Below are 13136 nucleotides of genomic sequence, written 5' to 3'. Positions count from 1 at the left end.
GGATAACGCGTCAAATGTCTGCGTTAAACCCGAACGTGAAAAAGGTGGTGATGGGCCCAACAGCGATAAAAGTATCAGCGATAAGCAGCGCCAGGCTTGCTATTCTCACGTCAGGCGGGAAAAATCACCCTAAAAACTGCAAAGAAGAAAGAAAAAAAACCAAACAACTGAGAAGCACTATGGAGGAAGCTGGAGCAACTACAGAGGCCAACTAGAACCCCACAACCCCCCCGGAGGACCAACCAGGGACCTCTGGGAAGGAGAAGGGAAAGGAGAAGACACCCTGAAATGGCATCTCGAATACGTGACACCCTAAACAGCCTCTCTGTACAGAGGTGATATACCCACCATCTGTTTTGCTATTGGTGAGATTGTTAGGACTTAATGTTGCATTTACACTTGTCAGAGTGATGTATTAATGCAGAGGACTGACATGCACACAGGGAAAGTGTGTTGCAATGGATTTATTTGTACATGCTATTCATGTGGTCATTTTGTACTGTTGCATGGTTGCTAAGGACAGTCACAATGTGACGTCCTCATGCAAAGAAATTGTAAATGATTGTGTTCCTTCGTGCTATTCCTGCTGCAGCTGCAGTGGGGTGTGGTCCACCTGCCTCCTCTTCCTCGTCATCGTCCGGTGCATCTGGCACTTGGGCCCATGGGGCACTGGTGCGTACACATATGTTGTGCAATACACAACATGCAATGATCATCTTGCACACTATTTCTGGGCTGTACAGGAGTCTTCCACCTGTGATGTCCAGTCACCTGAAACATGACTTTAACACGCCAAATGTGCACTCAACAATGCCCCTGGTGTGTTTTTGGACCACATTGTACTGCCTCTGGGCCGGGGTGTTCGGGGCTCGGAGGGGTGTCATCATCCACGGGCAGAGTGCATATCCTTGATCACCTGTGTGAGGTAAGTGATATTAGTGTAAATTGGTGGTTCTGAATGCTGTGTTGACAGACTTACAAGTTTTGGTGGCGTATGATTTGTGCGACTTATGGGATTCATGTTTGCCATGTATTGCTTCCGGCAACTGTGTGGGATCAATGTGTATTACGTAGCCTCACAGCTGTTCCTCCCTCCCCCGAGCCTATTTACTTGTGTGCGCTGGCAGTTGCATCACTTGCACTCCTATGGCACACTATTGTCATGCCTGTCTGTGCATGTCCGCAAGCCTGACAACAACACTGTAATGTTGGCTGTTGAAGGTGGGCGGCTACGTGTGTGTAGGCCTATGGTAAGGATAGGGCAGACGCAGGTGTAGAGTTCAGACCTGGCTGAACTCGCGCTGCGATTGAGGCTAGGCCTTTGGCTTATGCTGCAGCAATGAAGATACACACACAACAGTTGGCATGTATGTGGCAAGACCCCGAACGGTTTTGCGCTCCTTTATTTATCCATTCAGGCAAACCCGCCCTCCGGGTGCATGCTACATTGCAACATTGCAACATTGTCAATTAAGGGCCAGGTGGCGCCGACAATACAACAGAGACACACGCCATAGTTACTTTTGTGGCCAGGCTGGAACTGAACCCTGCCCTGAGCCCAGAACTGAACCACGCCCAAAGCCCCGGGCCATTTCTTCACACTCCTCACACGCGTCGCCATGGCACTGGGATGTCGTGCGCTTCGGAGTACATCTACAGACGTTCCATCGGCCTGCCTGGGACGGGGGTGGTCCCATGACTGTGAAGGGCTCCAGTGGTGTTACCGAGGACATGCTGTTGCCTGTTGGAGTTAGACTTGTGGGGTAGCCCCACGGGACGATGACTTGTGGTGCACTGAGGTAGGCCCACCTGAAGAGCTGAGCAGGTGTGCAGCCTGCGATGATGCAGTAGGCCTGGAGGCTGGACTTTTACTTGTGGTGCACAGAGGTAGTGGCACCTGAGGCACTGCGTCCGGCACAGGCCTACCCCCACGTGGCAATGATTTGCGGTGCACTGAGGTAGGCCCACCTGAAGAGCTGAGCAGGTGTGCAGCCTGCGATGATGCAGTAGGCCTGGAGGTCCAGACTGGTTTGAATTGTGTGAGACCCAGCGGGATGGGGTGCAGCAGGTGCACAGGATCGCGCAGGCACCACCGGTCATGGCGGCGGCATTTTGGTAGATTGAGGGGTGCCGCCCTGGCAGACACGCCCCTGCAGGCGATGATGAGATGTGCGCCGGATGGCGTGTGACATAGCCACCTCTTTTCTGGTGTAGATTTGTCCATTGAAGGTGGTCAGTCATGTGTGTGTAGGCCTATGGTCAGGATATGGTGGACACAGAGACACACGCAGCAGTTACTTTGGCGGCCATCCCATAAGTCAACCACACACAGAGCCCCGGGCTATTTATTCACACTCCTACGCTGGACTGGCGTACGCCGGCCCAGCCCACTATGCTTACGCTTACAGGGGGGGGGCACATAGCTACATGTCCAAGGTCTTCCCCACTGCCTGAGGTAACATGGTTGTGTCCACTGTCCACAACACTGCAAACACCAGCAGTATATGTCCACATGGACATGTCTGTGCTCTGCATACTCAAGACTGTCCAGCATATCACCGCCACACTTGGCATAGTGTACATTCTTATACATGGGTCACTTGCCTCCTTCGCACATTCTTGGTTCCCACCTCTCCCCACATTCTGCAATTGTGTGGCAGAGGGGCTATGCCTTTGCGGATGGTTTGTCTACATGTCTGGTCCCTGTTACCACAGTTACTTGTGTTGTCATGTCTGGTAGGTGGGCATGTTGTTTGGCATGTTGTGTGTGATTTTGTTACGTGTGCATTCCCACAATTGTGAGTTGTATGATTGTGGAGTTGAGGTGTGTGGTGTGTTCCATTGGTACTTACCAACGAGCAGTCCATTTCCATAGGTGCCATCCTGAAAGCGCAGGTTGATGATGGCCTGTCGTAAGATGTAGGAATCATGCACAATGCCTGGGAAGTTGGCGACGACATTGGTGAACAGTCCCCGGTGGTCCACTATTGCCTGCACATTGATGGAATGTGTGTGCTTTCTGTTGCTGTAATTGTGTGCAGTGTCAGCAGGGGGCACAAGTAGGACATGTGTGCAGTCAATAGTCCCACACATGTGCGGGAAGCCAGCTATGGCTTAGAAGCCTTGCTTGGTCTCCAGCTGTTCCTGCAGAGTGTGGGGGAAGTGAGGTATCAAGCTAATGATGGCATCCAAGACAGGTGTGAGGAACTTTGATAGGGCTGGCTGTGAGACTCCTCCAACTCTGGCAGATGTTGGTTGAAAGGTACCAGAGGCCAACAAGTGCAGCACAGCCAGCAGCTTTGTCTGCGAAGGGATGTTAGTTGTCTGCTGTGTTGGTACCGTCAACCTGTGGGCAATGTGGGTCAGGATGCGGAGGATGGTTGTTCTTTTGAGCCTGTAGTGGGCAATGACATCCTCTGGCGTTAAGTCTCTGAGGCTGGTGCGTTTTCGCAGGTTCACTGTCTTGGTGAACTCGGTGGTTGTCCGGGGGGGGTGGTCCTGGGGTTGGGGGTGGTCCTAGGTGTGGTGGCGGTGGGTGTTGTGGCCCTCTTGGGTCTCCAGGCTGCATGATTAGTAGCTCCATGGCATCTGGTGACGTGGGCAGGGGGAGGGGCAGGGTGGGGGGTAGTAAACTATGGATTACGGAGGTTTACAGGTAAGTTAACATATAAATTAATAAAACAAATTTCGTTGCGTGCACTGCATCGCATTTGGGGATGCAGTGCACGCAACGAAATTCATTTTATTAATTTATATGCTAACTTACCTGTAAACCTCCATAATCCATAGTTTACTACCCTCCACCCTGCCCCTCCCCCTCACCACGTCACCGCCCTGCAGTTACTCCTACTACCGACCACGGCTGGTTAAATCTGCATTGAGTCCTTGAGAATATGGTCTTTTGTTTGGTAACCCAGATGTTTCCTTCTTCTTTCATGTCCTGCTCTGTGCATTCCTCTAAAATTGAACATCAACAGTCTAATGTGTATGTCCTTTAATGTAGTGCAATATTTATCACTCAATTTTTTCACTCGAAAATTATTAGTTTAATCATGTAAGGCTTTAATTCCAACTGAGATTCCACATGCATTGTTAACATAAAGACAGTATCTGAAAACTATCAAATTAGTTAGCACAATAAAAATATCAACACACTTTCACTCCTTGATTTTGAACCAGTGTCTCGTTTAATGAAAGTTCTGGCAATACATGTTATTGTAATTTTTTTAGTTCAATAACGCACCATTAAATATTCTTATAAAATGTATCACTCTTTGTTACATGTACTTTTCAAGGATCTATCATTTCACTGAAACCTCTTAGTAAAAGCTTTCAACTCAATTAAATATGAAATATGTTTAGTTTAGTTTAGTCCATTCACCTGTAGTTCCATATACCCCGTTCAGTTGCTTCGATACTCTGTCCACTATCTAAAGCCTCATTGGTATTAATGAGTGATTATTTTCTGCTAAATTGTTCGCGCTGGAAGTTCTTAGTTTATTCCTAATTTTATCATCGGACTTGATTTCCACCAATGTTTAACTTTCCTTGATATCTTGTTGTTTGTCCTGCACAACCCTTTCCATCCGGGTACCTTATTTAACTTCTACCTTGATTGATACTGCATCCAAAGTATCACTTGAATGGAACAGTTTTCCTTGTGCACAAGGAACATATGTTAGTAACATTCATGAAATGGGGACGATTTCCACAATTAAAACAATAAAATGTCCTATCTGTTTATAAGTAGGTGGTAGTTGTGCTAATGAGTTGATCTCTTAAATCTCCACCCATTATTTATAGAGATAAAGGGTATTCGGGAAATAGGTCTGTCAAACTTTATTTGTTCTTCTAACTATTATTTTACTTTGTCTTAACACTGTTCAATATGTTGATTTAAACGGTATCCATTAATCCGACTCTTGTTGAGTTTTCTTCGCTAATAATTTCAAAATAGTCCTAGATTTTGCTTTTATCTGTGTGACATTGATAATATCTCTCTCAAAGCCTCTCGTTTGAAAATGTTCCATTTTTATTAGCTGTAGAAATTGAAAAATATATTAATTTGCGACAATAACTTAAATCTAAAAAAATCACTATAAAGGAAGTGGCTTTACAAACCCCTTCAGCTTGCAAGGACATTCATGAAGGAACTTCCATTTTATTTTCCCAGGGAGTGGATGACATTTGTCTTCCACCCTTGGACAAATCTGCAGGGTCTACTAAATATGCCACAATTTGGCAAGATGGGGAGTGGGGAAATAAATGTCAAGCACTATTTAGCAAGGTAAGGAGTTACTAACTCCCCTATCTATGGGGAAGGTGTTAGGTAACAAATACTCACCCCTAGACAAGGCACAGCAAACAAAGCCCCTCTTCCCTCGGCCAAGGCAAATAAAGTGGGACACCAAATACTGCAAGCATTCAACATGCTGATACAAATAAGATGGACCAAGGAGGATCAGGGAAACAGACTGCTAGCCCAGAATCCTGTGTGCAATTACAAAACTCTATTTTGTTTTTAGCAAATCCATATCTTTCCTTGTCCATAAAGAGTTTTTTTTCCTTGTAAATGTGTTTTTAATTATACTTATGGAGATGCCCACAAACAACTTTGCCTGTTGTGTGAAACATTTTTCAAAACTTTCTATTTTGCCATTTTAGCCTCCACCCCACCTCTTTCAAAGATGAATGTAGCGAAGTGCCAATTGGTGACAGTGATCAGGTGCAAGTGATGCTGCTAAAATGTATACTTAGGGGCCGATTCTGATCCGGGTCCGAAGGGCACCGAACGCGATCCGGCCGGAAAAACTACGAGCCGTATGCGTGTTTTCCGCCCGACTCGTACAGCTGTACGAGCGAGCAAGTACGATGCGAGCTACGTGAAATTCACTGACCGAGTCGTTCCCGGGTACGAACCGCTCCGTACTTCTCGGTCGGAAGCTAACCGTGGCATGCAATGTATGCAATTTACAACCGAGCCAGTATGATGCACGCGTCGGACAGCCTGTACGAGCCAGAGTGTCCGCCTCGCAAAATGTCCGGGTGGTTGCCTACGGGGATCCGCATCGGACCCCCTGTCACTCGCAGCCCTATGACTCGGACACAGGGGGAGACCCAAGGGTCCCTCAACACAGGCATGTACAGTGCGGATGGCACCGACGCGTACCCACTGTAGGGGGCGCCCTTGCGCGAGACGTACCCATTCAGTCAATGGGAGCCCATGTACCCGTCGTATGACCGGCTACCATTGGCTTCTATGGGAGTCTGACCGAACCGAGTCTGGCAGCATACGGCCACATCGTACTCGCTCAGTCGGACTGCAGGACTCCAGCTCGGTCAGCAAATTCTCTGGATCCGGCTCGGTCGGAGTGCTTTCTGACCCGGATCGAAATCGGCACCTATGTATGTTAGGCCAGGCAGAATGACTAACAAAATACTTATTTCCAAATAGGATTAACTCACAACAAATACATACAAAAAAGTATGTTTTATTGTCCTGATCATCCCCATTGTAGCCTTTGAGATATTCAAACCTGACATTTTGCTGCATGTGTTCTGGCTCCAGGGTATGCAGGGATCCAACTTCAATAAAAACATCTTTTTGCCTTAAGGCACACACAACATTCATGCACCTTTTTTTATCCTGCTGCCTGTGTCACTCCAGCTCCATTGTCTGGGCTCCTTTCTGCAGCAAGTGATATTCATGACGAGGAAATCTGGTGACAGATTCTTCTTACTCACTAGCTATCTGCCGTCAACGTAGTACTTTATAATGTATAACAATTAAAGCTCCTCATGGAAAAGACTCAAATCATGATCTTATCAGATCTCTCTACAGTTCTCAACTGCCACGGTAAATCTCTCTTTCCCTCTGCCCAACCCCCATGCCACTGTGAATGTAAAACACAAAGCTGACAGCATCACCCAGTTATCCACAATAAATTATTTGGCACAATTGTGATTCTTCTATTTGTAGGTGCCTACAGTGCCTTCCTCCAGCTTAAATTCCCCTATTTGCTCTTTTCATTTAGCACATGATTCATGAATACACGGAATCCTATTGACATAACTTCTGTTCCAGATACAATATCAATCAAGCTCCTACTCCATTTCAATGTTGGATCATCTCTAATTTGTGATAACATAACATGTATTCATAAAGCATACATTCAACCAACGGTATCTTGGGGCAGAATAACAGATGTTTATTGTTGCCCAACTCAATGGTACTCAATGGTGATATAGCCACTGCCACTCTTATTTTGCCAAAATAATGAGTTTAAAGAAATCTCTACCACACCACCAAGTCCAGCCTCATTCAGCTGCTCCTGCATCTTCTGTGTCATACGTTTAACACCCACTGTTCAACTTGTCATGGGTATGCAACCTTGGCAGAACACTATTGACGGAAAACTGCAACCTATGACATCCATGACATTCCATACCATCCCAGCAACCTAGTGACTCAGTCACACAGCCCTCAGTGCCAAGAAGTGATTAGCACTGAATTTGTTTGCCCTACAAAAATGAATAACGTAAAATAGTGCACAGAAATAATGTTTTCAAAGTATGGATATCTTTGACTGTTAAGGTGGAAGGACATACAGGTCCATGTTCCAGGAAATATTATGAGATATCAATTGTTCAACTAAAAAGCTGAAAAGGTAAAACGTAGGAAAGTACAAGAATATGTGGCACCCTTGGAACCTCAGTTAATTATGTTCCAGTCAGAAGTAGAAAGACAGGGAGGTAGAAAGTTTCTAAGGTACAACATTCATAATGAAGAGATGCACCAGCAAAATGAATGTATTTCGCCTTATGGAGATTAAGCGGCAGCAGCCCACCTTAACCACATTATAATATTAATAGGAACCTACCAGGTAGCCAGGAAAAAGGCTGTACGATGGATTTTTCTTAGGACATAATCTCGACCAGAGCTCTCCATTAGTTTCTAGATATCTAAGGGAGCTTTAAAAGCCACAGCATCGTGCCACATGCAGTAAATGGCATAGAGTGAGCTATATCTTTCTTCTCATAGCAAAACATGCTGGACGGTTCTGTTGCAAAAAGGACGGATTTCAGGTGTTTGCTTTACTGCACAGCGTGGCCAATGGATGGATAGCGCCTCCAATGGACGGCAGAGCTATCTCCTTCATTTCGCTTTTACAATCAAATAACATAGGTGGTTACTTAAGGCAACATGGATTGCAATGACACTAAAAAGGCGCATATTATGAGTTGGACATCATGGGAGCAGGAAGCTGCACTTGGGCATTCATCCCTACTCTCCCGAGGCATCCTACTAAAAAAAACAAACACAAACGGGAAGTAGTTTAACATAAATGACCGCAAACAGACGCCTGCATCCTTTCTACCCGGCCCCTTGCCCAGCCTTGCACTCGCACTTTGCCGCTAGTCCCTGGAGGGACTTTAAAACCTGCACGGGCGTCACGTAGGGCGGGAGACCACAAACAGATGCCTGCATCCGTTCTACCCGTCCACTGGCCCAGCCTTGCACTCGCACTGTGCCGCTAGTCCCTGGAGGGACTTTAAAACCAGTGCGGCAGTCACGCAGCGCGGGGCACGTGGGGTGTGCCCGGGCTCAGACCGGGCCAAGACGGGCCCGTTTTAGCCAGTCATAGCCCGGAATAGACTGCACTGGGCCACGGCTTTTGACATTTAAAGGTACTGTGGTAGAGGGTAAAAACTTTATTGTTTATTGACACTGAGACTTATTATCCCCGTCACTTTTACGTATTGATAGGGCAGCAGCATTTTCAGCGTTGACGAAGGTTGTTTTGTGTCAACTGGGGTTAACTGTGCTTGGTTTTTATATAATTTCTAATCTGAAATGGGGAAAAGAAAGCCACCAACTGTTACTCATAAGAACAATAAGCAGCCCAATGCATAGACGCGTTCGCGTCACTTACTACTTAATTATTTAACGGGGGCTGTGGGAGCCATTGAACAACAGATTCTGTCCGTAGAGGAGTCGCTGAGCTCGGGCCACTCAGACCTTGGTGCAAACATGGCAGGGGACAACACCCCACAGGGGTGTCCCGATCTATCTACTGAAAGACCCCAGTCAAGCAGTAATGGTTGCATTGTAGGTACATCTGGACATATATCAGGAAGTGACCAAGATCAGGAGTGCCAACCACACCCTAAGCGAGTAAGAAATCCTGTTCCGCTTCCTAAAATAATGGGGAACATAGGCTCACCATCGGTGATATCCCTTTTAAAAACACAAAAAAAGGCCTCTAATAAGGGCATGCCGCTAGTGTCACAAAAATCAGAGGGCAGGGAAAAACTTACAGGTACCTCCAACATACGTACCCATAATGAGGTGATTAAGATAAAAGTTAAATTGGACTCCTTGGACACTTATATCAGAGCAACACTAGATAACTTATCAGGTAGAATTGGAAAACTGAATGATGCATTATTTAATTGTTTGTGCAAAGTACAGAAACCAATACAGGAGTTATTAGATGTGCACAGGAGTAACCAAGTCCAACTTGTTAACAGCGAGAGCTGTCAAACCACCGACCCTGCACCTATTAGTAATAAAGAACAGAGCAGTGAACTATACCGAAGAGCTGAGAAATTTCCTATTCTTAATCACGAGGCTCACTCCAACACTCCCTCCTCAGTCCCGTTTATATTTACTAATCCCCCAAATCCCAATTCTAACACCACTAGCACCCTGAATGGGAATGAAGGTGATCAGCATAATAGCTGTCTGGATTTACTGCCTGCAGCCACCCCTTATGTAGTGGTGTTAGCTAATTTCCCGAGAGTACAGATGGGGAGTATGGAATCATGGGAGACTCTAAGAAATAGATCGCTACACTGGTTAGGTACTAGGATAGGACTGACAGAGAGACTATATGAAGAATTTAAGATGGCTAGAAGAGTATCGTGGGTTGGTAAAGGACGGAAGTACTTGAGTGGGGACTGCGTGGTACTGACATTCAAATCTCCACAATTAGTGCAACTAATTTTGAATAGAGCCGGGTCCCATACAATCACTACCCAGGGTGTCAATTTAGTACCACTAGGTTATTTTTATCACCCAAAGAGTAATAACAATTTTACTAACTTGAGGGAACCACTCATTTCGGGCTTTATGAGCCAGTTCAACGTGCATGTCCATAATCGGTTTGAGACATTCTCTAACCTCGATTTAGTTGACTGACTACAAACGTGGGAACATCAGTATATAGCTACACCCAGCATCACGGGCACCCTGCTCAGCTCGGGACATCTAGTATCACCATCTACTAACATAACAACTGTTGAGCTTGTCCTCAATGAGAAGGAAAGCATGGGGTTAGAGCATGACATGCTGGGCATTAATACGTCAGTATTAATTTCACCTCCACCTCAACAAACCAGCTCCATTCAATCTCATGTTGGTAACGTGGGGTTAATGAAAATGGTAAAGAACTGGAGGATAAGTGTCAACTTCTGTTCTGGGATGTTGTCAGTTTAAAATCTAAGGAGTGTAATACTTTATGGATTGAGTTTGTTAACAACTTCAACATTGTTAATGTACAAGAAACCTGGACGATAGACCCTATACATATAAGTGTCTACAAAACATTCCAGCTATTGCAACAACATCTGGCAGAGCTCAAGGGGGGCTGTGCACGTATGTCTAAAATGACCTAATTGTAGGGAAAGTCAAATTTACTGCCATTGAACCCTACTATCATATAGTTATTTTAAATGTGGAAAGCACTTTTTGTTTGGCAGTACTGAACTTCTACAATAATGTGACACCTGCTTTGATTAAAGAAACACTGAATTCCCTGATCCGTTATTTACATACCTTATATACATGCTTAAATAAGGAGGTATTTGTGATATGGGGTGGGGATTTCAATACCCCATTTGTAAACATATTGATAAAGATGTCTGTGGCTTAAAGTATGAAAACGGGGACAGTTTCATTCATTTTCCGCACACAACATAAGGTGACTCTGAACGATATAATGTTCACGTTCGACCTAGGATTTGTTAATAGTCTGTGTTCACCCATGGTTCCTTTCAGCCCTACTTTCAATGCTCGTGGTACATTTTCTACCATAGATTTTATTTTGTCTTCATGCAGATCTTCTTCATGAATTAAAAAAGACACACGAGATTGCCTTAAACGATCACTTCTCTCTAAGTGTAGATGTGACAGTGCTTAAACAGAGCACTAATGCTAGAATAACATCCATAGATAATGTTGACAATATTGCCATGAGCAGGCAAAACGGATTTTCACTTAAATGGACTACTGTAGACACTAAGGAACTTATCTCAAAAATAGTTTTTAATTGTAAAAACATGTTCCTGTCATGCTTGGATGAAAACACACCCAGTCAAGAAATTAGGGAAAACTTTTTGGCTATCTCAAATTATATAAAGAAATCACTTTTTGTTGAAACTAACAGGAAAGCTACTAATAATCAAGGATGGTTTGATACCGAATGTACAAAGGCATACTCCAATCTTAAAAATTGTATACATGCCACAGTAAAAAATATCGACCACATTAGGGCAAGACGAAATTATAAAACCGTACTTAAAGCTAGAAAGTCTATTTTAAAACAGAATACATGGCGGGCCTTACACGACGCTGCTGAAAGTCGTGATTCCTCTTCCTTCTGGAAAGCGGTGATTGCCCCTTTTTTAGCTAACAAGGAGATGGCCACAATGGAGATTGCCATCTCCGAACCAGAATGGATAAAACATTACTCAAATTTGTATAATAATCTGACTTTAGATGTGCATGGTACTATACTGAACACGGAGTCTACAGTACAAGAACTAAGAATGGATTTTACACTCAATGAGATTACTGCAGCAATTAATTCTAGCTTGGGTGGCAAGGCCCCAGGGCCAGATGGCATTCCACTGGACCTTTTTAAATCTAACCTAGCACTATGGGGTCCGCTTTTAACTCAGGTTTTTAATGCATGTAATAAAAGCAGCTTTTTACCAACCTGGTACAAATCCACGATCGTGACAATTTTTTAATAAGGGAGATAGGATGAATCCGGCTTGCTATTGCCCGATTTCGTTGTTAGATTCTACAGCTCATATCATTGGGCGGGTTTTATTAGATAGAATGCAGGCCTGGGCTGAAGTACAAGATGGTATTAGTGATCTACAATATGGGTTTCGCAAGGGTCTGGGTACAGTTGAGCAGGGTTTAAACCCGCCGATTTTATTGGACAAGTATGCAAGGGCAAAAAAGAGCATTATGACCTTTGTGGACTTAACGGCAGCTTTCGACTGCGTTATCCACGATAAGCTGTGGTCGATTTTAGAAGGATTAGGCGTGGATCTCTTAATAATTGCATTTTTAAGGGAGCTTTATTCTGGGGCTAAGGCCAAGGTCAGATATGGGAGAGGTGGAGAATGCACGAGTCACTTTAGAATTGGGAGAGGGGTGCGACAAGGCTGCATCCTTGCTCCATTTCTCTTCACATTATATATAAATAATTTAGAATCTATTTTAGTTAAAGAGTGCAGGGATTTACCGAAGGCGGCAAAGCGACCTATCCCTGCACTCTTGTATGCAGATGATGCTGTTTTAATGTCCTGTACACCACTCGGACTCCAAAGGGTTGTCAACTCATTCTCTAGCTTTATGTCGAATTTGGGACTTACAATAAATTGTTCCAAAACATGTACAATGAATTGTGGGGTCGGGACGAACAAGAGGGTTAAAACTCTATACATTGATGGAAGACCGATAGAGAGCACTAAAATATTTTCATACTTAGGGATACTATTTGATAGGACAGGATTATGGTCAGAGGCGGTCAAAACCAGATACCTGTAGTCTGTTAAGGCACTAATGGCCCTATCAAATGTTAGTCGTAAACAAGGAAAGCACCCCCCCGGCAGAACTTTTACACATTCATAAGGCCAAATGTGTGTCCATAGCTACTTACGGAGCTGGCATATGGGGCTATGCAGACATAAACACCCTGCAGATTGCGGAAAATATTTTTCTTAAGTTTCTCCTGGCCCTACCACAAAGTACTTCAAACTACACTTGCCACCTGGAACTAGGCATTCCATATTTGGAAGACACTATTATGATCCAGCCTGTCCTTCTTTGGCACAGAATT

Source organism: Triturus cristatus, chromosome 1_2 (assembly GCF_964204655.1).
Source record: "Triturus cristatus chromosome 1_2, aTriCri1.1, whole genome shotgun sequence".
NCBI lineage: Eukaryota > Metazoa > Chordata > Amphibia > Caudata > Salamandridae > Triturus > Triturus cristatus.
This window is presented reverse-complemented; position numbering follows the sequence as displayed.